The sequence below is a fragment of the Lichenostomus cassidix genome, chromosome 10 (genome assembly GCF_008360975.1).
Source record: "Lichenostomus cassidix isolate B80296 chromosome 10, HeHo_3.0, whole genome shotgun sequence".
NCBI lineage: Eukaryota > Metazoa > Chordata > Aves > Passeriformes > Meliphagidae > Lichenostomus > Lichenostomus cassidix.
The window spans coordinates 7,629,845-7,654,715 of record NC_139491.1 but is presented as its reverse complement, the minus strand read 5'-3'; the positions used below and the strand labels follow the sequence as shown (position 1 = coordinate 7,654,715).

Sequence of the window (24,871 nt, the reverse complement as noted above, 5' to 3'; positions counted from 1 at the left end):
AGAAGTGAGCTTCCTAAACCTTAATTTAACACAAATTTAAAACAACATCAGTTATAAAATGCATGGTTACACAGACAACACAGACAAAGCTACAGATACATTTCTGACTCCATGGGAGCTTTACAGTGGACACATTAGTGTTGCTCAGTTCTCCAAATGAGCAACACCAAATACCAACCAAGGAACCCTCATCTCTGGTCTCGGGCTACCCTCAGGACAAGACCAGCAATTACTGACACTAAAGCAGTATTTGGGAAGCATTTCATGAGTCTTTAGCCATGATGGGACTATTTCACACAGTGCGATAGGCACACAACGCACGTTGAAAATTCGGCATCTCCTCCAGTAGTCTGTGGAGAACCAGAGGGTGATTGCAACTGCACGCAGGCAGGGCCATGTTATACATCTCAGCTAGACAGTGAAACATAAGGGATGGCAGGCTAGCTGCTCCGCTCCAGGGTTGTCTACACGGAAAACCACACCATTATAATGACAGCACTATAGGTCAACTGCTGCTGCTCCTCGCCACACTGGTGCACATCTCCACTCTTAAACTGGCTTTCTCCAGTTTAGCTTAAACTGCTTCCAGCGTGACATCACTGGTATACAGGAGAGTCCTGCCTTCTGCTAAAGTACATATCCACGGAGGTTGTATGCGTACAGCTCCTTGCTTTCAAATCCGCCCCCCAACTGTACGTCTGTAGCTAGACCTGCCCTTCGGCTAACCTTTCTGTACTCCACACACTCCTGGGCTGTTCACAGTGCCCGTGAAACACTATTACACCCTGCTTCCCTTGGGTGCTAATCCTGCTTGTCAACCCAAAGGCAGAAGCAGACGGTGGCTTGGCATTTTGATTACGTTGTGATCTGTTTGAACCTTCCAGACTCTTTTGATGTCTGTGCAAATTTGAAAGGGGGAGCCTTCATCCCCCACAATGAAACTCTGCTATCGCATGGTGAACCATCTCGGGACTCCTATGTCCATAGCCACTGCTAGATTTGAAGCGGGGAGGGGAGTTGCAGCTCCTCCAGGAAGTCTGAATTTCAGACTAACCAGTTCTGGCCCTGAGCAGAGAACACTACGGGGACAGCGTGTTGCTCTTCAAACAAATGCATGCGTAGGAGAGTGTGCGCATGCACAGAGACACCAGATTTATACAAATAGATGCATTCATAGGAAAATGCAAATAGCATCCTCTTCCATCCCAGGCTCCCTTCGAGCTCCTGACATCCCAAGGTTTCAGAGGAGTACAACCGAGTCTCAGATCAAACATTAGCCCTGCGGGGGTTCCCTCAGGGAAGCAGCCATGCACTGGGGTCTTTTCCCCGCTTCCATGTGAGGTTTCCCGACCCGGCCTTCCGTGGGTGCTCAGTTCTGACACGCGTACGACACACGCGCGCGCATGCAGAGCCTTGCTAAAAGGTGCTCTGGGAATTCAGCTCCACTTCCTCTTTCTCCCAAATCAATTGTCATAAACCAGCTTTTGTTTTATTTTTAACAAAGCAACAGAAATAATCTCCACACACAGCCCTTGCCACTCCCACGGCCCTGTCCTTTAACAGAACAAGCTGTCCGGGGCCCCCAAGGACATGGGCACAGGGAGACAGCAGGGTAAGAAAGACCAGGAGAGTCTGCTCTCTGGTGCACAGAAATCCACTGCTCCTCTCTTGAGCCCATTGCTTGGCAGGCAGTGAGGCAGTGGGATGGGAAGGGAACTGGAGGGTGGGCCAGGCACTTCTAACCTCCACAACACAGTTTTCAGCTGTTCCCTTCATCCCCTGCCTGCTGAAGTACCCGCTTTCAACCTGCAGTTTACCTTGCACTCTGTTTCTCTTGCTCTTCGGTACCAGCAAGAGGTGATTCCTGTAGCACCATTGCAACAATCAGTGGGCTGATGTGCAACCTGTGACAGCCCAAGCTTGGCCTGCCTGTGGCACACCCCTGTCTCCAGCATGGCCAAGGACTCATCCCTCCTCCTCCTCCTCCTCCTTCTCCTCATCCTCCTCCTCCTCCTCTCATCCCACATACCCAGGTTCAGGACTAAGACACATATGGAGACGTTTCTTGATGAAACCTATCAGTGGGTGAGTGGCAGCTGAGCAGGTACCGAGCAAGACGTGGGGCCAGACAGCAGCCAGGGGGGAAGGCAGCGGGTGGAGGGAACGTGCCTCAGGAGGAATACTCACAAAGGGCTGCTTTCATTAATAAAACATTCCCCCCTCGGTTGCCTTTTGATTTGGGTGTAAGAATTAACCCCATCTGCCCAACAGCACGCTACCTACCAAGTCATCTCTGCTGAGGAAGGCCTTCTGACGTGTCTGCTCAATTGCCTTGCTTCCCACTGCCCACACTCCTTGGCAGCCCAGACCCCTCCAAACAGCTCACCAGCCTCACTGGGTCTGCCCTATGGAAGAGATCCTCTTCCCACAACATAGATTAGACCCAGTGAAAACAGGCTTAGTGAAAATACCATCTCACTATTAATGCCACCCACCCCACCCCCCCTCAAGCTTCACACTCTCTCACACCCAGAAAGATTATAACAAATCCTGATCACCTTTTGCCCCTGCTAACTACTGCTCCAGCCTTTGCACTGCATGCCTTCTACCATGAGTAGAGAGCTGGGCACAGGGAGTACTTATATATATACACACACATCTATCTAGTCAGCACTGGAGGTGTTCAGCTGCACAACACACATCTCCCTGCACAGCATCTCGCCTTGTCACAACATCCCAACCCATCCCTCTCCGCTGTAATTGCAGCGCCTGGTCCTTGGGCATCAGCAGAAAGTTGCAGCAAATCCTGCGTTGGTTAAAGCACAATCTGTCCATTCAAAATTGGTGGGGGGTTGCTTTTAAATCACTGAGACATTTCTATTCCCTTTCTGTTTCAAGTAAAACCGAGATGCAGAGATGCCTTCGAACCGACAGCCCCTTCATTTTTCCAGAGGTGTGTTTTAATGAGTGACTCGCCTTCCAAAAAGGGGCCGGCAAAGGGGAAGGACGGCAGATTCTCCACACAAATTCAATAGCTGGTAGGTTGCCATGGGCTAAAGCATTTCTTTGCACACATGAAGGGAAGGGACTCCAGAGCACTAAGGGTTTTGCCTCCCATGAGTTATAGCTCTACCCTTCAAGAGCGGAATAAATGCTTTATCCCATTGCAGCCTGCGATGTATTCTACATAGATGGATTGATTTCCCCTATTGTTCTTAATAAATCCTGGCGCATGAAGAAACTCACTGCACAGCCATTTTTCCTGCCTTGTTCTACCTTGCAGAAGTAATAAGGGTCAGATGTGACTGCAGTGGGAAGCAAAGGCCGTACGCAAGGCAGTGCTTTGCTGGATGCCGTGGGTGTGCTTGCAGGGGCTTGGTGGGTGCAGGCAGGCAACTCCCTTTTCCCTGTTCATTCCCCCTTTGAGTCGAAGCTGAGCAAAAGTGGAACCATGGCTGGGTACAGAAGCATTGGCGTGGCTCTGACAGGAGCAGCAGCTCCGCAAGCTGAGCCTGAACAACCCCCCAGATCTGCACAGGGAAAGGAAAGGCTCTGGCCCTCTCTGACTGAAGCTCTCAATGGTGAGAGATAAATACATATATATTGTATTGTCTGATAAACACAGGGCTGAGTGCTGCACCAGTGTAGAGCTTTCCTGAGCACACCCAGCTCTCTGTTGTACCCTGTCCATCAGACCTGCCTCTGCCTGTGTCCCAGCTGAGAGGAGTCCACAGCACCAGCACAGAGGCTCCTCTTTTTTCGCTTGTTTGGGCTTTTTTTTTAAATCAAAATGCCAAAGCAAACCCCTCTCAGTGACTCTCAATGGCACAACTCAGACCCCTAGATTGTTGTTGAAAGGTTCTCTCTCTCCCTACCATCTATTCTACTCACAAGGTTGACACCCATCCTCTTTTCCTGCTCCAGGAGGGTGTTTGCTGGACACAGCTTCGCTGATGCCCAGCACGGAGGCACTGCTGGGCTCCAAGAAGCAGGTGGCTCTGCACAATCCTGCCCTGGCCACCTGCCTCCTGCTCCATCCAGGCTCCCTGGATTATCGCTGCTGGTCTTCTCTAGCAGCAGCTAACAACTGGCCCCGTTTCAAAAGCCTGGCTGGGAATTTGGCTGTGGGAGGGAGGGAGGGATCAGGTAAAAGAGCTGGTCTCCCATACATGAGTTGGACTCGATCCTTCAGCAAGACTTCCAGGGACTCACCTCTCCTTGCTCAGGTGGAGACGTCCCAGCCATTCCCAAGGCATCCCACTCCAGGAACTCTCAGTCATGTCTGATTAAGGAAAAGAGAATTTGTCTCAATTAGAAAGAGGTTCCCATATGCATGGACGGATGTCAAGTAATTACCACATGTCACTCACGTTTGGAAAAGAGACCTTAAATTTGGGGCCGTGCAAACTTGCACACACAATTGCAAGTGAGTTACAGACCTTGGCATGCTCCAGAGCATACGCTGTGTGGATGCTTTCAAGCCCATCCCTCGGCTGAAATACACCCAGCCACGTAAAATACAGCCAGACACGACCCCATTCTCTAATAAGGAAATAAAGCCGAGTGGACCTGCATTGCCAGAGCCCAGAGAGCAACACTGTCTCTTTAATTTTCTCCCTGGCTATCTCATCCTTTGCACAAACTCTTTCCTCCCCGTGGCTTCTTCCAGCCTGGTGGGCAAAGTGGGAAAACATCATTAGGGAGGAAAAATAATTTAGTTTGTTAATCAGTATCCAGTGGTGGGAAACAAGAAAGACAGAGAGCTGGGCTGGCAGTTAGGGCTTAGGAAGGGCCAGCACAAAGCCCACCATTCATGACATCTGGGGCTGGGATTCTCATTGAATTAAACAGACACAAAGAGCAGAGGCATTTCATGCTCTCTTCACAAGAATTATCATATCTCCCTGGCACTAGGAAACCTTCAGCACGGGAGAGGGGGAGAGAGAGAGAGAGGGGAAAGCGGGCAGGCTGGGTAGAAATATGGGGCAGGGTAGAAGAGGCTTTGTTCCAGGGTTGGATTTATGGATGGGATGCGGCGCGTTGCTTTGCGGGGAGAGACAGGGCCCTGGCGCGCTGGGTCTAATAAGAATCAGCAAATGTGAAACAGGGGGCCCCTGTGTACCATGAAGCAGGGAAACCCGCGTTTGACAAGCCAACAGAATAACCGCTCGCGTCTCAAGGCTGTGGAAGGATGCTGACGTTCCTACGAGATGTGTCGTCTTGTGTGTGTGTCAGCGAGGAGGGGGAGAAGGGGAGAGGCAAGGAGTATAAACAAGAGACCAGGCAGCATCGTTCAGTCATGAAAATTAATTAGCTGATGTGCAAACCATGGCTGCCTCTTCCCACTGCCCTGCAAGCATTCCCCATAAAGCTATGGTGTGTGCGGAGCCTGTGACTGGGAATGACAGGGGCAGATTAGGCAGCTCCTTGGGACACAAGCCTGGCAGCAAGAAACCCACAGCCCGTGCAAAAAAGGTGAGGAGGGGATGATTAGTGTCCTTGGGGAAGAGGCAGAGCCCAGGGACCAGAAGAAAGAGAAACGGGAGAGACGGGGCACCAAGCTGAGACCAGGAATCATGTTGCTGCAGCAGCATAAATTGGGGTGGATCTCAAAAACCAGCCATTAACCGGGGCTGGTGGACAGCAAAACCATTTAGGGTTTAGATCACAAACTCTCTGGGGCAGGACCTGTCATCTCTTGCAGGCTCACACCATGGAGGCCTGTCCTGCTTGGTCTCTGGGCATTACCAGAAGATCTGCTTTAAATACTAATTGCTCTATGATCAAGACCTGTGAGCTGCTGGGAGGCTCCCTACAGCATTACCTGTGGGATGAGGGGATAGATCTCTGACCTCATGTCCCCAGGGTAATTTGACCCCGTGAACCAGTGCCACAAGCAAATATTGCTACCCAGTGATGAAGATGAGCAATTCCTGACCAACTTCACATATCCCATTCCCAAGCTTTCTGATCCTACAGAAAGCTACAATATTATGCTTGTTCTTTGCCTGGAACAACCACAGGAGAATGAGGGTGCCAGGGAAAAGGGAAAAAAGGGGAAATGAAGGGATGCAGAAAGTGATCAGTAGGGAAAAAATAAAAGAGAGAAGACTTTGACATGGGTGCACACAGTGAACACAGAACGCACTGGAAACAAAGGGATGCAGGGAGAGAGGAGAGGATGGGATGGGCATCTCGGCAGACATGTAGGTAAAAGTTGAAAAGGAAGCACTAATTAGCACCCAGACCATCACTTTCCATTAATAGCTTGTCACCGTTTCCTTGATGTTGCTGAGAGCAGGGAAGTTGGTATGTGTGATGCTTACCTGTCTCTATCTCATTAACAGAAGTGAGGGTGAGAACAGATGTTTATTGCCTGCATCCAGATAGACAGGCCCTTTGCTGAACTGAGAGGCAGGAGAGAGGGGGAAAGTTATGAAAGAGATGCTCATGAAACACAAGTCAAACCCAAACAATGGAAATCCAAATGCAGGACACTTAGATACCTGTGCTGATCCAGAAACAGCCCCAGGTTCCAGGAATTCTGGAAACACAAAACTGCTACAGGTCAAATAATTATAACCCAGGGCAAATACACTGCCAGCTGGGGGAGAGTGCTCTAGTATCGGTACAAGGTGTGTGCAAGGGGCTGTGACTGCATTATACCTGTAAAACAAAGGGCAGCTTACTTCCCAGACTGATTTGCTCAAGGTGTCCACTCCACTCAAAAACAGACAGCCATGCATCTTACTGAGAGCCAGAATGGAGATACCCACCAGTAAACAAAGAAAAAAAAAAAACAAAACAAAAAAAGTGCTATTTCAAGCAAAGATAAATGTGCTTTGCATATAATCACCTTTGGAGTAATTCTTCCAGCAGCTAAAAAAAGAGATTATCCTTCCTATGTAAAACACAAAGGCCTTTCCTTTTCCTCCAACATGTGGAATGGCTCCTGACAGTGACATGGGAAAGAGGGAGTGTGCAAGGCAAGGCAAGGCAAGGACGCCAATCAGCAAGTACCTGCTGGCTGGTAGCACACGTCTGCTGGGGCGATGACGGGAGCGTGTGTGTGTGTGCACATTCCTAGGGACACCCTCGCTTCTACCAGCACACAAATTCACTATGCAAGCCAAAGGTTCCTCAAGAGCAGGAGCACATACCTCCTTAGAGGGAACAAGTGAAAACCAAAGGCAAAGAAAACATCAAGGCAGGGACTGAAGGAACAAAGGCTTCCCCCCTCTCAGCTTGGAGACATCTTCTTGGCCATTTAGCTCAGATCAAGTGTAGGCTCTGTTGACTCCCCCATCTATTCAAACGAACACTTTCAATAGTCTGATAGGTCTTTTCTGCTCTACAGCTTCTCTACCCCTGTGTTTGACATCCCCAGCCAATGCAGCTAATGCCACATGCAGAAATACTGCCCTGAAGAGCCCTCGCTTAGATTGCGTGGTCAAGCACTTCAAAGTTAGGAAGTGTCCAATTTATGGCTGTCCATGCAACCTTAATTCCACCTCGCTGTGCAGCCACTCTGGACAGGAAAAGAGGGAGTGAGCTAAAAATAGGCTGCGACCGTGTCGTCAGCCTCATAAGGGCACGGGCAGGGAGAGGCTGAAATAATGTCTCGTGGTCAAAATGAAATCAGGTACCCCCCGACTTGCCAGCGCTTGCTTTGGTGCCTTCAACCATGTACATTTTTAATATACAGAAATCACGTGCATTCTAAACATACAGAAAAATGCATTATTTATAGCTAATAAATAATAGATTGTTTATATAAGCAAAAAGAAAAACAATTGTAGGCAAGTGTAACAAATTCCCCTTCCTCCACCCCGCACCCATCCCTGCTTCATCCTGCACGGGCAGAGAGATTTCAAGCCCCAAGCCTCGGCACAGATTTCTGCCACTATGAAATACAGGACTAATGTTATCTGGCAGTGGCAGAAGGCTGCTCTCCTGGGGCCGGCAGAGAAGGAGGACTGCTGGGGCTGGCAGTGCCCAGGCCAATGCACCCACATCCCCTACACTTCTTCCTCCTGGCGCCACAACCCTGAGGAGTTTTCTCCCAGGAGAAGGGGCTGTGCTGGAAGGATATGACCTAAGGGTGGAAAGGGGTGATGGAGTTGGCTGTGAGCACCCTCCCACCTTCCCTGGCTGGTCCAGAGCTCTGCAATAAAGTGGTGAGAGTCCATGGTTTCACCCTGCTCCTGATGTGCTATTATTATTCCAGGGAAACAATAAATTTTAATTTCCCCCCCCCCCACCAAGAGGCAAGCGAAGGGAAATCACGATTCTGAACAATTCATAATTCAGCTAAACCTGAAAGGAATTTAAGGGACAAAGAATAGGCATTTCTCGAGTCGAAGAGCTTCCCCCGGACGAATTTCAAGGGCCCGCAGCAAACAATGGGAGTGTCAGAGGTTCTCAAAAAGAAAAAAAAGTTCAAGAATCTTTACAATAAAAAGTGTTAGGCAACACAGAGGTCAGAGCCAGCTCCTCCTATAATAAATAGCACGACTACCCTACATTAACTATAGGAGACATTTTAATGCAGTGCCTCAGCTTCGTGCTAATTATACTTTTTCACCATATTTTGAACCTAAGAAAAAATGTCATCAGTTAATTATAACAGATGAGGGAGTGTGAAGACTTCCTCAATAAATAATGCCTTGATATCTCATATCCAACAAGCTGCGTGCTCTGCTCTGAAGGTGCCCAGAAATATGTCCTCTCAGGAAATATATCAAGAACTGATGGTCCCATAAGCTGGTTTTGTTTCCAAGCTTTGATTTTCAGCCCAATAATTAAGTGATTTTTATGGATTGGGGAGAGTAAAGGTCGTGGAACTGCTGGAATGGTGCCAGAGAGAGTCAATGTTTAAAAATAAATAAATTCCTAAATCAAAATGAGATACAAGAGACCTCAACAAATTCCCCCCACGGCTGCACAGGCGAGCACGCAGACACGATCTGGGTTTCTGGACCTATGTCCCATCCTTCCTTCATTCATGGCATCTCCATGGGAGTCTGGCATGCACTGAAAAAGCCTGGTTTTAATGAAACCAGGCCACTGCTGCCAGCGTGCCACCGGGAGCCAGCCACCGCTGTCCACCTGCCCCGAGGAGGAAGGACACCATCCCTCTGCTGCTGTGTCACCATGGGCTCTGCCCCCCGCTGCACCCATCCCTGCCAAGGCTGCTGGGCGTCCAGGTCCTTGCGAAGGTCCCTCAGCTAAACCATCTTTCTTTCAGCTCCCTTCTCCACCCAGCACCCCTCACTTCCCCCTCTGAAGAGCCGGGATTTGGCGTGGGAAAGATGTCTTTGGGCTTTTCACAAATCCAGTATCCCCTTGAACCAAAACCAATTAGCCTGGCCCAAGGTCCTGCCATTGAAGGACTGTCCCTTCTTTTCAAACCCCCGCGGGCTCAATTGCTCTAAGGAGCCTGGATGTGAATGAGCAAAGCCCGCTTAAAGTGGTACTTAAGGCCAGACCAGGGTGAAGGAAAAGAGAAAGCCTCTATAGGAACAGCAAGCTGAGTTTCCAAGAGACAGCTAACTGCCGGAGATTGTGTTCTTTTGCTCCCCCCATTTTCTTTTTCTTACCCCCACTCCTCAGCTTTCGAGGCAAACGCTCCTAACCAAACCTGAGCCCCTGAATAAATATTAGAAAACACGAAAGCCAGAACCTCGTCCTGACTCTTGCAGATGCCGGGAGCGTGGCTGTGGGCAGTGTGATGGCCCAGCCTCATATGCGAGCTCTGGTCACAAGCACATGCACCCAGAGGGACAGAGGGATTGTGAGAAGCGCAAGATGATGTGGATCCCGGCAAACACCTTCCCAAGATGACCAGGCTTGTGGGCACGGAACACCAAAATCCCCACCCTGGACAGGATGACTCCCCGTACCACGTGTTGGGGAAGCCAGCATGGGCAGCCACATGTCCATCTTACGCTGGTGGCCCCTGGGGACATCCAGAGTCTCAGGGCAACTGAGGGGCTGCGATGTGGCAGCAGCAGTGTCGGGGTGACAAGCAGTACCCACACCACAAACAGCATGTGCACCGTCACACACCGGGCGCCTCGGTGTTTGTGCCTGCTCAGATGCCAAATCATCACCTTCCCTCCACCCAGACACAAGAGTGTTTCCAGCAGGCAGCCATGATCCCTCCCCAGTGTACGAGGAGCACCCATCATGGCCACAGGTCAGATGGACCCTCCAAGCCCCTGGGCTCTGCCCTTTCTCTGGCTGCGTGGACAAAGCCAGGGCAGAGCAGCAGGTAAAGGGAGGCACCGTCCATTTGCATCAAGGGTGCAGGGAGGGGGTGGGAGCCAAGAGAGACAAAAGAAATGGCTGAGCCCAGCCTCAAGTGTGGAACCTGCCATTGCCAGGCAATTCCGCAAAAATGCCCATTGATGGGATTTCATCCATAACCAAGCGTGCATGCTCACACGGCCTGGCTTCCAAGGCAGCTCCTTCAAACAGCAGGGCCTGAGCAGCCCCTTCTCCACCTGACCTCGAGCCCGGGTGAGTTTGGCTTCCCCAGGTATTTGGTATAAACCCCCTTCATCTGATGCCCCAAACCAAACCCACTGCATGGCGGGCAAGTTTTAGGAAAAGATGGGAAACCATGAGCTGGAGCACGCGATGTCCCAGAGCATCATGTCCCTGGGGTGAAACCCGCAAACGGTATCTTCCATTTATCCCCCAATGGCACATGCCGATTCTTCTGCTTCTGTCTCCCTCTGCCCATCCCCAGCTCTGCCTGAAGAACAAAGACATCACAGCCCAGCTCCAGGAACCTCACCCACGTCTGGCCTACGCTGCATCCTATTGCTCCACCAGGAGAGTCCCACTGAGAAAAGAAAGAACCAGGAATGCCGGGACATGGGCTCTCATCTCAGCACAGCTGAAAAAGATGCTTTCCCTTCTGGGTTTTGCCTATGCAGGGGAAAAGATCCATCCAAAGCCAACAGCTAACAGCTACCCTCACAGGGCAAAAGGCAAAGCCACAAAGGGAAGTGTGTCTAGCCAAAATCCATCCCTGGCCCAAGGACAGACCCTTGGGGGCCTTCCTTCCACTATGGCACTTAAAAAAAAAGACAGAAAGCAGAGACCTGTCGGTGGGCTGCCAGGGACTCTCTAAATGCAGCGGGCATGTCACAAGCAGGGATTTGCTGGGGGGCTTCACCCGCCGCCTCGCCCCCACCCACACACACATGAGGTGGGGATTCTCATACCACTGTCCCCCACCACTCACTGCCACCTCCCTTGTTAATTGAGGGGGTGCTGCCTTCACACCTCCTCAAGATACCCATAGGTTCACACCAACAATGGGGGCAAAAATGAAGAATTAAAGCACCAGAAAAAATTCAACCGCAATTTCTCTCTCCCGGACATTAAAGGCCAAATGGCTAAGTCCTTGTCTCAGTCCCCTTCAGGAGAACTGGTCTGGGGTAAGTGTACCAAGCACATGGCCTGAAAAAATACCTGAAAAATCAGCTCAGGAGAGGTGATTTTGTGGCAAAAAAAAAAAACCAGTAAAAGTCAAGAGTGGTTTCTGACCAGCTGATTGAATAGCAAGGTGAAAAAGCTTGCATCGGTCCTTTGTAAGAGTTCTCATGTAGACACGGATTTCCACACTTACATTTTATTTCATAAAATTATATATATATATATGTATTTATATACACACACACAAAGACATTTATTATATGTGTGTATATTTTTTTTCCTCAGATCCTCTTTTTATATTTTCACCTTTTGCAATTACAAAAGCCAGGGACAGAAATACCTCCTGGGTTCTGCCAGTGCAGAACACTCCCACCAAACAGATTTTCTCTAACATGCTGGTTGAATGATTCCTCCTGAATTACATTCATTAGGAATTTGAATGTTTCTTTCCTCCATCCCCCATCAAATCATTACTCCGGAATAAATGCATTCATCAACCACCTTGCTCAGTTCCCTCCTGCTTTGTTCAGTCTAGTTTTAAAGCATCTCCACTGAAACCGTTTGCACCTGACTCGATGCTAGTGCATGAAAGGGGGAAAAAAATAAATAGGAGAAGAATTGAGCGCCACTCACAATATTGTGAAAATAATTGGAAAATTATTTCTTAAAAATAGCCAACATAATAAAGGAGGGAAAGGACTACATTCCTTCCTCCCCACCTCCGATCTCTTCCACAATTTCTGGGATTGCATCGAGTATACATATTCCAGATGGGCTGGAGAGAAGGAGGTTGGTTCTTAATGACACGTCTTTCGCTGCCTTTGGAATGAATGATTCATTCGGATCTTGCCGAGACTCGGTGCCACAGTTGAGTTACATTTCTAGAAAATCCGTATCTTTAATTCTGGCGCTGCGTGTGGGACCCAGCAAATCATGGAATTACTGCTGTAACTTCGGATTAGTAACGCTTTCTAAATGATAGTCTAATTCCAGGCCTTCATGCTTTTCAGCGTTCACACTCACACAGCCTTTTCCCTGGGAGGCTTCCTGCAGAATTAGTGCTGGCGTCTTCGTCTTTCTCTGCCCTTTTTAATTTCTCCAATGACTTCTCATTAGAATATATAATAACAGCTCCTCAGAACTTTTCTTTCTCCCGGTATAGCCAAATTCAGGCTGAGATCCTTTTTCTTTACTGTGGTTATGGCGGTGCTTTGCTGGCCCTGGAAGGGTGCACAGGCAGATTTAGCTTTGCGGGCCTACGTGGCATCTGACGCCATTACCCCGTGCAAGGGAAGGTGGAAAACCTGCCTGCGAGGCGCGGGGGGCTCCCACCTCTCGCCGCCCCCGCACGCCGCTGGGCACGGCCGGCTCGGCCCTGCGGTGCTCCCCTCTCCCTCGGCAAGGGATGCCCACTGCGGAGAAGAGGATGGGGCAGCATACCCGCGCTCCACCTCGCCGAGCAGAGGGAACGCGGCAGCATCTTTCCCAGCCCTCCCCGTCTCCCGCAGCATCTCCTGGGGGGCAGAGAGCCAGCTAACAGCCCACTCGCAACCCCAGCCACGGGAAGCTTTCTCTCTGCAGCCTTCCCGGAGCCGTCACGACCCGTGTGGGTTGGCGGCAGCGCGGGGATCATCCCTGCGGGATGCGAGCAGCCAGCGCTGGGCGAGGGGCTGGTGGCGATGCTCCCAGCCTGCCCCAGGGTGCCGGGGGGCCCGGGGGACCCCGGCCCCGGCCAGGGGCGCTCGCCCCACGCCAGCTGGGAAAACGTGCCGGGGAGGCTCGGCGGAGAGCACGGTGCTTTGTGTCGCCATGGGAACGGAATGCAGATGTGCCAATTGCTTTTCTTTTCTTTCTTTTCTTTTTCCACCTTTTTTTTTTTTTTTTTTATTTGCCAGACATTGTAATACATATTATGTTTCAACTTCTGGGGCTCGCAGCGGAGGTGAGGGAGGCTTTGTGCCTTGCCAAGCGCTTGGCTCCCACAGAAGCCCCAGGGCCGGGTGGCTGCATGCCGGAGGGGTGCACCCAGCAGCGGGACCCCTTCCCCGGGCATCCCCCCGCAGCTACGGACAAAAGCAACAGCCACCACGCAAGAAAAGTGATCACATTATCACCAACTTGACCTTCCAAAGGGAGGCCAGGATCAAATCCAAAGCCGAAAAAATAGAGCGGGAGAGAGAGAAGGAAAGATATCCAGAAGCTGGGGGTTTTCGTGGTCTGACCCGTAGGCTGGGACGCGGGGAAGATTTATTTGGGGAGGGCGGTCGCTCTCTCCATCCTCCCAGAGCCGCGACACCCCGCAGCCTAAGAGTGAATGTCGAGGTGCGTTTAAGCGATAATTAAACCCCGGATTTATTTAGCGAAGGAAGAACTGGCGCAGGGCTCGCCTCCCGGTCCCCGTCCCTCCCGCCTGCTGCCGCGGAGCCCCGGGCTGCCCGGAGCGGCCCGACGGGGAGGTCGCGGAACCGCAGTCCTTACCTGGAGCCCCCAGGGCGGCGAGTCGGGCCGTCTCTGCACTGCCGGTCCTGGTGCGGCCGCTTCCCCTGGGCGAGCAGGTCTGGAAGTCATTTCTACTTTCGGTTATCTAGCTTTATGATGGCTCCACAACACTCATACAGCTAGATAACCAAAGACAGAAACATCCCTCCGTCGGGGATGCCGGCCATCCGTCCGTCCGTCCGTCCGTCCGCTCCAAGGTGCGGGCACGGCCGGGGCAGGGCGGCCAGGAGCTGCCCCCGGGAACCACACACACATAAAAAAAAAATTAAAAAAAAAAAAGAAAAAAAAGAAAAAAAAGAAAAAAAAAAGAGAGAGAGAGAGAAAAAGATAAATACGAAGCGGAGAAGATGAGCCGGGGCAGAGCCACGGGAGCACGGCGAGCTGCCGCGGGGGCTCGGAGCCGAACCGCACCGTACCGAGACAGGTCGGGCTGTGCCGAGCTGAGCCGAGCCGGGCCGGGCCGGGCAGGGCAGGGCTGCAGGGGCCGATGCGAGGCGCTCGGTGCCCAGCCCGCCGGCCCGGCCCGGCGAGCGGCACTCGCGCTCCCGCCCCGCTGCCCAACTTCTACTCCCCTCGCATGGTAATCGCCCCCTTTGGGAAGTGACGTCACGCCGCGCCCAGCCAATCCCCGACCCCTCATTTAAATCGGCGCCCCCTTTCCCGCGCTTTCCAGCCCGGGATGGGCTTTGCAGCGGCCGGCATGGGACGGGGCGGGCCGGCACGGCTCGGCTCGGCTCGGCTCGGCTCGGCACCGGGCGGCACCGGGCCCTCCGCCGCGCCCCGCCACCGGCCGCCTCCTCCCGCCCTGCCCCGGCCTGTGCCGAGGGGCTGAGCCGCGGGTCGCTCACCCCCCACGCCCCCCCGCTTCCTCCCGCCCCGACGTGCCCCCGCGGCAGCTCCGCTGGGCCGGGGAGAGGCGAGCAGCTCCCCTGCACAGCCCTGCACCTGCAACTAACTTCCCTTTCCCCGTCCTCGGCGCTACCCTCTCTCCCTTTCCCCTTTCCCTTTCCCCTCTCCCTTTTCCTTTCACCTCTCTTCATTTTCCCTCTCCTCTTCCCCTCTCCCCTTCACTCTCTCCCTTTCCCTGGCCTTTTCTTTCCCCCCACCTTTTCCCTTTCCATCCATTTTCTTTTGGTATTCCCGACCCCTTCTCTCTTCTCCCATTTTTCCCTCCCATCGCCATGCCCCCCCCCTTGCAGCGCACTTCTCTCACACCTTCTCCTCCCCCAGCAATGCCCTTTCCGTCCGGCTTCAGCACCTGGGGGCAGCCCGAAAGACCCCTTTCTCCGCAGCCATACGCGGGGCCCGCCCGTCCCGAAACGTGCCCCGGGGACGCACCCGCGATTCCCCACAGATCCTCTCTGCACCCCGTTTCGCCACAGTTTTAATTATTTCCCCTCCAGGTTCTGCTATTTCCTGCACAGATTCTTAACGCGGTGTGCGTGTAGTGGCGAATCCGGCACATTCAAATCATAACAGCAACAATAATCAGACTAAAATGCCAGGAGGTAAATATGATTATCTGGAGTGCTTAACTGACCTGCTCCTCACTAAAAAACAAAAAATAATAAAAAAATTAAAATTATAATCCCTTGCCTCTTCTGAATAATCCCTCGCTCTTTCTTTAAATGCCGGACGAGGGTAAAATGTGACCTGCTACAAAACGAGGGATCCGCGAAACGAAGCGATCTCGGCGGGAGCAGCCGCGGCAGAGCGCTGCCTGCCGGTCCCGCCGCCTCCGGCTCCCGGCGAGCTCCGCTCGGATTATTTATTTCTCCCTCTCTTCGCCCTCCCCCTCCCCGCCATCCCCTCAAAAAAAAAAAAAAAATTAAAAAATTAAATAAATAAAATCTACGAGCTCAATCAGGCTAAAAGCTAAAGGACGAGGGCTGCCAGCCCTTTGCGAGCCGGGGCTGCTCCCGGCGCCCAGGCGAGCCCACAACCCCTGCTTGGCTCCCGGGAGCTGCCGGCTCCCTCCCGCCTCCTGCCTAACGAGAAACGGGCCCGGGGGTGCTCCGGCCGCCCCGACGGGGCTGGGGAAGATGGGGAGAAATATTTTCTCCGTCCCCAGCCCCTCAGCGCCTTCCCCGCGGCCCGGAGGCGCTCGGGAGGAGTCTTGGCCGACGTTTATTTTAATCTATCCAGGAGACAGAGAAAAATAACCAAATTGCCACCAATCGGATCTCCTTAATTTTACGGCCTTGGATTTTCTCCTAATTTATCGGTTTCGCTGTTAGGGTGGTCGCTGCTAGAATGCTGGCGGCTGGGGCGGGGGAAGCCGCCCGTCCTCCCCGCTGCCTCGGAGGGCAGCCCGGGGCTGCGGGGACGGTGGCGCCAAGCGGGCACGGGGGGCTCGCCTGGCCCAGGGACCGGCCTCGCTTTACCCCCACGGGGGAGGCCCCGTTACTCACCGCGGCGCCCCGGTGGCGGGGAGAAGCTTGGGGAGCCGCGGACAGCCTTCCCCACTCCCGGGGCCGTTTCGGCGGCGATGCGGCCCCGCTCTAGCCCCGTTGTCCCTGCGGCAGCGGCGAGGGGGCCCAGCCGGGCAGAGCCAGCCTCGCTAAGCCGCAACTCTGCCCGGCTGCCGCCGTGCGAGGTCTGCCGCCCGCCGTGCGGAACCCCCGGGCCTCCGTGTCGCTCAGGCGAGGATGCTGCGGGTAAACCACCGCACCTCGCCGGGCTGCTCGGGGCCACAGAAGAGATCCCCTCTGTCTGCCGGTCAAAGGAGGTGATTTTCTTGGCAGAAATATATATATGATAATATTTTTCTTCCCTGCTCCTTTTCGGCAATGCCTGACTCTGCTCGGAGCTCTGGCATTGACCGCCTCCGCATAGGCAGAGCCCCAGTACCTGGGAGAAAATACCTTGCGCTTGGGGTATTTTGGTTTGTTTTTAGGCTTTGGGTTTTGTGGGAATTTTTTTTTAAATTTTGGTTATTTTGTTGGGGTTTTTTTTGGGGGGTAGAGGTCGTTGGGGCTTTCTTTTTGGCGCAATTTTAGCAGGATGCGTACAAAATGGCTCCTTGGCACGGCGCAAAGCACCAGCGAGCAGCCTGGGGAGGGATTGGCGAGGGTTGCCCGGGCTCCGGAGCTCCGGTGGCATCGCCCGGAGTCAGCCTGCGTCCTCCTCCCCTGGGCTGCCCACGGGGGCCGCGGGAGTCTCCTTCATCTGCACGAGAGAAAGCACCCCACGGCAGCGGGCGGCCCGACGGGACGGGGAGAGACGGCGGTGCCGGCATGGCTCTGGCCATGGTGCTGCACCGGCCCCGCGGACTTTCCGCGCTCACCCGCGGGCAGGACGGCCCCGCTGCCCGCTCCCTCCTCGGGTGACCCCGGCGCCAGGCAAGACGGGCGGCCCCGCCGGCCGCACCTCGGAAGAGCCCGGTCACCAGGCCGCCCCTGAATTATTTAACGTGATCGCCCAGTAACGAGTCCGCTGCCTTCCCCTCTTCTACGTCCTGCACGTCTGACGTCACTTTTCTTTAATTAGGAGAAGTTATTTTTAGCCAACCTGGAGTAACCCCCCACGCCTCGCCGCCTGGAGCTGCATCTTCTCCTAATTGTTTTTTTGGGTTGACGGTTTTGGGGTTTTTTTGTTTTTCGGTTCTTTTTGCTTTTCCCCTCACCATCGGGGCTTGGCAAAGAAGCAGCAGCTCCCGACGGGCGTGAACGAAACGCGTCGCTTTGTTTAGTAATTAAAAGCCACTTCTGAGCAAGCCCCGGCGCCGAAAAGGCAAAGCGGCGGCGTCTCACCCCCGGCTGCTCTTTTCTCTCCGGCCGTCGGGGCCGGGAGCCAGGTGGGGACCGCCCCGGACCTTCCTCGCTCGGCGGGGCAAGGTGCTGCCCGTCGGGGGCCGGGGGTGGAGGCACGTCGAAGGGATCCGGCCAGGTGCAGAACTCTCAGGCCACCTGCACTGCTATGATTCGGGTTTCCTTAAGGCTGAGGCCTAAAATGCGTTTCACTTCCAGGGTGATACGGGGGAAAAAAAAAAACAAAACAAAACACAAAAACCAAACAACAAACCTCAAGGTAATAAGCATTCGCGGGAAGGCAGGGAGCAGAAAGGAAGAATGAATGGGGGGGAAAAAAACCCACAATAAGAAAAAAAAGAAAAGAAAATTATAATAAACAAGAATGTAATAAAATAAAATAAAATGCTCTTTTTTTTGCTTTTTTTTTTTTTTTTTTTTTTAAAGCAAAGGAAATGGATACAGCAAATGAAAAATTAAATAAATCCTCCAGCATCAGAAGGCAGTGGCAGATCAGGGCATGAGCAGCAGTAGCCCTGTTGCTGGTCCTCAGGGGTAAATCTGAGCGGGGAGAGGAACGCCCCGGTGTCTCCCCCCATCACCCCTAAAAGCAGGCCCAGCAGCAGCACCCGCTGCACCAGGAGAATGAACTTCCTCGGGAGCCCGGGATTTCTCCCGCGGCCTAAAGCCTGGGTGTCCCGGGAAGCTCGGCCTCATCCAGGCGTTTTGTCCGGTGCCGCTTCTCCAACCGGAGAGAGGGGAGGTTTGGGGGCAATTCGGCAGCCCCCCAGCAGCGCTCGGCCCCTGCTCCCCGCCGTCCCGTCGGGGCTCAGCCCGCCCCGGGCCCCGCTTCAGAGCTGCAGCGTCCCGGGCATGCAGGGAGAAGCTGCGGCAGCAAACGCGTCCCCGGCAGCAAAAGGTCTCCTGTGTCTCCCACTCGTGCCCCGCGAAAGGTGAGCCGGGGCCAGGGAGCGGCGCGGGGCGGTCCCGGTCCCGCGTGGTGCCGGCACCTGGAGGCGCCCAACTTCCCGGCGGGGACCGGCCCAACTTCGTATTCCCCCCTCCCTCTCTCCCTGCCTCCCTCCTCCCTCTCCGGCAGCCGGTGTGTCCCCCCGGAGCACACTCTCCCCCCGCGCCCTCCCGCCTCCCCGGGGCCGTCCCGCCGAGGCGGCGATGCCCGGCCGCGACACTCACTCTGCTGCCGTGCGGAGGGCAGGACGGCGGTCCCCGGGAGAAGCGGGCGGCGGGGCCATTCCCTCCCCGGGGCGGGCGGAGGGGCGGGCAGGGCTGCCCCCGGCCGAGCAGTGGCCCCCGCAGCCCCCAGCCCCGGGCGCGGGCCGGCGGGGGAGGCAGAGGCGGCTCTGCCCCGGCTCCGTGCGTCTTCCCGGCTGCTGCCGGTGCCGGCTCTGGTCGCTGGCCGGGAGCTGCCGCCGCCGGCAGGCTCTGCCCGCACTGACGTCAGCCCGGCAGCCGCCTATTCACTCCAACCATGGCGGAGAGGAGGAGGAGGAGGGAGAGGGGGAGGGGAGGAGGCGGTGGGAGGGAGGGGGAGAGGAGGAGGACGGGAGGAAGGCGGCGGTGGCGGCGGGGGCTGGTGGCTGGCAGGCTCCGCCGAGCAGAAAGCGCAGCCCCTCCGCCTCACCCCTTAATTACCCCCCGAGGACGGGGCTGCGCGGGGGAGGGGGGCGGTGTACCCCTCTTCCCCCCGGTGAGCCCCTCTGCCTCCCACTCCCCCGGGGCCGCCGTCGCTCACCTGACCGCCTCGCCGGGCACCCCGCTCTTCCCCTGGCCCCGGGGAGATCTTCTCCGGGGGGAGAGCGGGGCCGGCCCCCCCCACTCCCGCATCCCAGAGCCACCTCTTGACGGTGCCCCCCACCCCTTGTGGAGCGGACCCCGCAACGGCGGACAGGGAAAGGGCAGCGGCCCCCCTACCCACCCCTGGCCCGGGTAGATCCCACAGCCCCCACGGCCGCCTCCCCCGCCCCGCACCGCTGTCCAAATGCTGAAAGGACCCGCGCCCGCCCGGTCCGGCCCGACACAGCCCGGCACGACACAGCCCGGCCCGGCCCGGCCTGGCACATCACGGCAGCACGGCACGACACGGCGCTGCATGGCATGGCATGGCATGGCATGGCACGGCACGGCACAGCAAGGCACGCCTGCGGCCGTGGGGCAGAGCAGAGGCACAGGCTGCCCCAGGGCCGCGGCCCTGGCCCTGGAAAGGGGGTCCCTCCTGGAGCTGTACCGGGCCATGCCGTGCCGTGCCGTGCCGTGCCATGCCCTCCCCGACGGGCAGGCCGAGTCCCGGAGCCCGGTTCGCCCCGACAGCCGCAGCGCAGCGCCTGGCGGCCGCAGCGAGCTGAGACCGGGGCGCGGGCACGCAGGTACCGCCGGCGCGTCCCTCTCCTCATCCCTCCGTCTCTATCTTCCTTATCGCCTTTGCAGAATCCCACACATCCTGCACCGCCTGCAGCCTCTGCTGTGAGGCGAAAAAAGCCGTCCCCAAAAAATCACAGCTGCCCCACACCCCAATCCCTCCTGGCACACCTTTACTTCGCTTCCGATCTCTCCTCTTCCTTCCTGCGTTTAACCTGGCTCCTATTTTTTATCTCCGATTCACTCCGCCGATGCCCCGGAGCGGCTCTGGGGAGTCTCTCGTCACCCCGATGAATACACAGGGATCCCCAAACAGGTTTTCTATGTAGGAAAAAATAAACCGATCGAGCCCGAGAGATCTGCAACAGCCGAACACGCCGCCTCGCCTTTACATTCGTGTTTTTAAATTCCCCCGTTATTTTCCTTTTTTGCATCTGCGAGTTGCCACGAAAAGAAATACAACCCCAAATGCCACCGCCAGCAGAAATCGGAGCTCGTTGCCAAATTCTGTAGTATTTTATTTTAAAAGCAATTAACACCATTAAAAAAAAAAAAAAAAAAGCGCGTCTTCTCCTCTTCCCGGGGAATGTAAGAAATCCTTTTGCTCACCCAGAGTCGAAAACCTAATGGCATTGTCGTTAAACACGAAAAGGAGAATATTAAGAAATTGCAACACTCCCTCCCGAGCGCTCCCCCCCTCTCAGTTTATTTGCCCTAATAATTAATTCACAAGAGCTTAACTTCGGTGTAACCCCGGCGGTCTTTTCATTAAAAAATCCCCGCGTTTCCTATTGAATTAGCTCTGCTCCATTGTCGCTGAAATGAAGACGCCAAACCAACTTTTACCCTGAGCATTTTCTCACCAGCCCAAAGAAAAGTCTCTCTCCTTTTTCTTTTCTCTGATTTTTTTCTGTCCTTTTTTTTTTTTTTTTTTTTTTTTAAATTCAAGCACCCAGGCGATGGACGTGTCCTGCAATTTAACTACTTTCAAATTCTTTGTTCGGGTCCCACCGGGGCTCTATTGTCACCCTATTGAGAGAGCTTATTGCCAAGTCAAGCCTGAGCGAATTGAGACACGCACGGGAGGAGCCCCGGGGCCTGGGAGCGGGATCCGTGGGCTGCTCGGCCCGGGGGGACCCCGACCCAGCCCCGAGGGAGCGGGCACGGCGCGGGGCAGGGGCTACCGGCAGCCCCCGGGCCGGGATAACCGGCACCGTTCTCCACAGGAGCCGCCGACGCCAAAGCAGCCCCGGCCCCGCAGAGCCCGGTGGTTGGGATGGGGCAGCCCCGGGAATGGGCACCCCCCGGGATCGGGCTCCTTTGAACCCTCAAAGCATCCCCTGCAGCAGCGCCCTGCCTCAGGTACCACCGCTGCGGGCAGGAGAGGGACTTACCTCGGATGCCTGCGGTGCCGCCAGCTTCCCTCCCTCGCTGGTTCTCCCTTAATCCCGAAAAGGAGGGTCCTCCTCTACTCTTATCCCACCCCCGACCCCTCCACCTCGGAGCCGGCTCCCGCCTGTCTCCCGTCGCTCTCTTCAGCGCTCACTTTGGGAGCTCCGGGACTCGCTTCCCGAGCAGGGAAAGAGCGGGATGTTGGGGGTGCTTTTCTTTTCTCTTTTCCTTCCCTCTCTCCCGACTCCTCCCCAGCCTGGAAAAGGGGTTGCGAGCTGGAATAGGGGGGTACGAGCTTCACGGAAGGGTTATTTCAGGAGAAAAAAAGCTGAAAGCACGGATTCCCACGTAAGCCCGTACGTCACCTATAAAAATTGCCCGTTTCTCCCGTTTCTTGGCTCCGGGGGGGCAGCTGAGATACCTCTACCTGTGGAGGGAGGGGGTGACATCCTGTTAAAACCGGCACCCCGTTAAAAACGTCCTGCTCCAGCTGGGAGGGGAAAGCAGAACCGGGGGATGCTGGAAGGCAGGGGCCGCCTCTCTTCATCATCGCCCTGTACCCCGTAGTGATGTTTGGCCGCCCCCAGGTCCCCCAAAACAACCATCTGGAGCCCTTCTCAGCCTCCCGATGCCGGGGAGAGATGGAGGTTTGAGGGATCCCGCGCCGATCGCACGGGGAGGGCCATCGGCGGGGAGAGGGGGACACTGCGGCCATCACATGTCCCTCTCCACCGCTGTCCTCCTGTTGTGACCGACGGCGTCTCCGCCGTGTCCCGGGGAAAGAGGAAGCCCTTGACCCCTGGCCCCGGGGGCAACGGGGTTAAACAAAGTCCCACCGCCCCGTTATCCGACAGACAGCATCGAGCTCCCGGCGGGGAGTGGGGTCTCCGAGATGCTATGGAGAACCCGCATCTCGCACCTCCGGTACCGGACCCCGACGGGGCGCACCTGGATGGGGATGCTTCCCCTACAGACAGACATAAAACCAAAAAGCCTAGAGAAAGGAAAAAAAAAAAAAGACGGTACACAGCCCATTCCGACTTATGCATTGCATCCAGCTCTGCTGAAACGGCGGATTTTTGAGGTTATTTCGAGTTGCTTATAGTGGTGATTTTTTTTTTTAAATAGTGGTGCTGTGCCTTGCCGAACCTTCCTGCCTGCACCAGGGTGAGGCACAGGCAGCCCCGGCCCGGTCCTGCCTGCGGACCAGGCAGCAGAGCTCGTTGTCATCAACCCTCCCCAGAGCGCTGCCGTGAGAAACATTTAGAGGAGAATTTATTTTTTTCTATTTACGCTTTGGAGAGAGGAGATTTTTTTTTTTTATGGAGCCAGTTTGGATTTTTTTAAATTAAATCTTTTGCGAACATGGTAAAAATAAGTAGAAGAAAGGCGCCATAAAAGAAAAATCGAGAAATCGGCATTTACACAATGCGTCGGAGGGCAGAACAAGTGCACCCGGGTCCTTTCCCAGAGCCACCCTGGAGCCGGAGATCCCCAGACCCTTCCTCCCTTCACTCCAGGGTGTCTCATGGCTCTTCCATCCCGACCAGAGCACCCGCAGTCTTGGAGCATCTCTCGCCGCCCGCTCCGCACCCCGCGCCCGCCAAGCTCCCGCTGAAAGACCGGGAAACCTCAGGTCCCCGGGATGGAGGTGGCCGAGGACAGGCATCCCCGGTGGCTCTCCTGGCAGGCTCAGGCAAAGCGGGTGCCTCCCGCTGCTGGCTGAAACAGGGTGAAGCACAACCCTCCACATCGAGTCTCAGGCTGGGGGGCAGCAGGGACTTTGGGGGGCACCGAGGGGCCGTGAAACGCATTCAAAGCCGCAGAACCCTGCATCGCGCTGCGTGTGTGCGCGCGTTCCTCACATCCCACACCGCTCCCATGCTGGCTCTGCCTTTTCGGGGAGCGGAGGGCAGCGATTCCTCACCCTCCATCCCTCGCAGTCCCGCACCCCCAAGGAGAGGGTGATGTGCGGCTGGAGCACTGGGGATGAGGCGCAGCCGGGATTTGGAGCTGCGCAGGGGCCGGGAGGGGCGAAGGGCAGGTCACGGTGCCCAGTGCCCTTGCCCGGTGGCACACGCGAAGCGGGGAGCGGGACGGGACCCGAGCGGTGTCCGAGCCCCGACGGCCCCCAGGGTCCGGCCCGGCCCGGCCCGGCCCGCAGCGGCGGGGCCGCAGCGCCACCTGGCTGCTCGGCTCGGCACGGCACGGCACGGCACGGCAGGGCTCCGGACAGCGCCCGGCAACGCCAAAGCCGACGTGGTCACCGTCCCGGCCAGAACAGCTCCTGAGGGGTCCAGGGAGCCTGAACCCACCTGCCCGGACCTTGGCACCTCCTATTGCCCTTCTTCGTCAGCCTACAACCCATTCCTAGCACCCTGCATCCCCTGCCCTGCACCCTACATCCCATTCCCTGCACCCTACATCCCATCCCCTGCACCCTACATCCCATCCCCTGCACCTGTGGCCTTTTCTCTGCAACCCGCATCCCATTCCCTGCACCCTACATCCCCTTCCGTGCACCCTACATGCCCTTACCTGCACCCCACAGCCCATTCTTCGTACCCTACATTTCGTCTTGCACCCTACATCCAATTCCTAGTAACCTCTATCCCTGCCCTCCATCCTGCATCCCATTCTCAGCATCTATGTCCTTTTGCCTACCTGCAACCGGCATCCCATTCCTTTCACCCAGCACCTATTCCCAGCACCCTACAACCCACTCCCTGCCCCCGTGGCCTTTTCCCGGTACCCTGCATTCCATTTTCTGCATCCTGCACCCTGAATTTCATTCCTCGCATCCTACATCCCCTTCCTTGCACCATGCATCCTCTGTCCTGCGCCCTGCATCCCATTCCCTGCACCCTGCATCCATTCCCTGCACCCTACATCCATTCCCTGCACCCTACATCCATTCCTTGCACCCTACATCCATTCCCTGCACCCTACACCCTCTTGCCTGCACCCTGCAGCCCATTATCTCACACCCTGTGCTCATGTTTGGCTCCCCAGCCACTGCTCCATCCCCAGCCCATCCGTGACGCTCGGGGCTTTCAGGGTGACAAGGGCCAGCGCGGTGCGTGCTGGCTCCGCCACCCTGGGCGTCCTAGCCTGCTCGCACGCAGCCGCTTCCCGCCCCCCGCCCCCTTCCGCGGGCTCGGTTAAACACACGAGCAAAAAGCGACCCGTGATTGCGGCGATCCCGGTACCGGAGCCGCGGAAACCCCGGCGCGGTGTGGCGGAGCAAAACAACGAGCGCCCGGAATGCACTCGGAACGCGACCGCGGCAGGACTCGAACCTGCAATCTTCTGATCCGAAGTCAGACGCCTTATCCATTAGGCCACGCGGCCACCTCTACTCCCGCCTTCCCGCGTGCCTTACTGAGGGCATCCTGGAGGGCTGTACC

At 55.6% G+C, this 24,871-nt stretch overlaps 1 long non-coding RNA gene, 1 other non-coding gene and 1 pseudogene across 5 annotated transcripts in view; all 3 read right to left on the bottom strand.

Annotated features, from left to right (window-relative positions):
• LOC146432641 (uncharacterized) overlaps positions 1–22,462 on the bottom strand; it is a 45,015-nt gene extending 22,553 nt beyond the window's left edge. Inside the window, exons 1-5 of one of the 4 annotated variants that reach the window (XR_014854266.1) lie at positions 21,830–22,462; positions 21,467–21,720; positions 20,244–20,393; positions 13,927–14,177; positions 4,213–4,282 (exon numbers count right to left, since the gene is read on the bottom strand). This is a non-coding gene — a long non-coding RNA (uncharacterized LOC146432641). Of the gene's footprint in view, positions 1–4,212; positions 4,283–13,926; positions 14,178–14,363; positions 14,713–20,243; positions 20,394–21,466 lie in introns of those variants that run through there. The other 3 variants (XR_014854264.1, XR_014854265.1, XR_014854263.1) reach the window with 3 other exon arrangements.
• LOC146432642 (uncharacterized) lies at positions 15,054–19,777 on the bottom strand (annotated as a pseudogene).
• A 2,280-nt stretch (positions 22,463–24,742) lies between the features above and the next one.
• Positions 24,743–24,815, bottom strand: TRNAR-UCG (transfer RNA arginine (anticodon UCG)). Its single transcript has one exon. It is a non-coding gene; the product is annotated as a tRNA-Arg (tRNA).
• Positions 24,816–24,871: the final 56 nt, after the last annotated feature.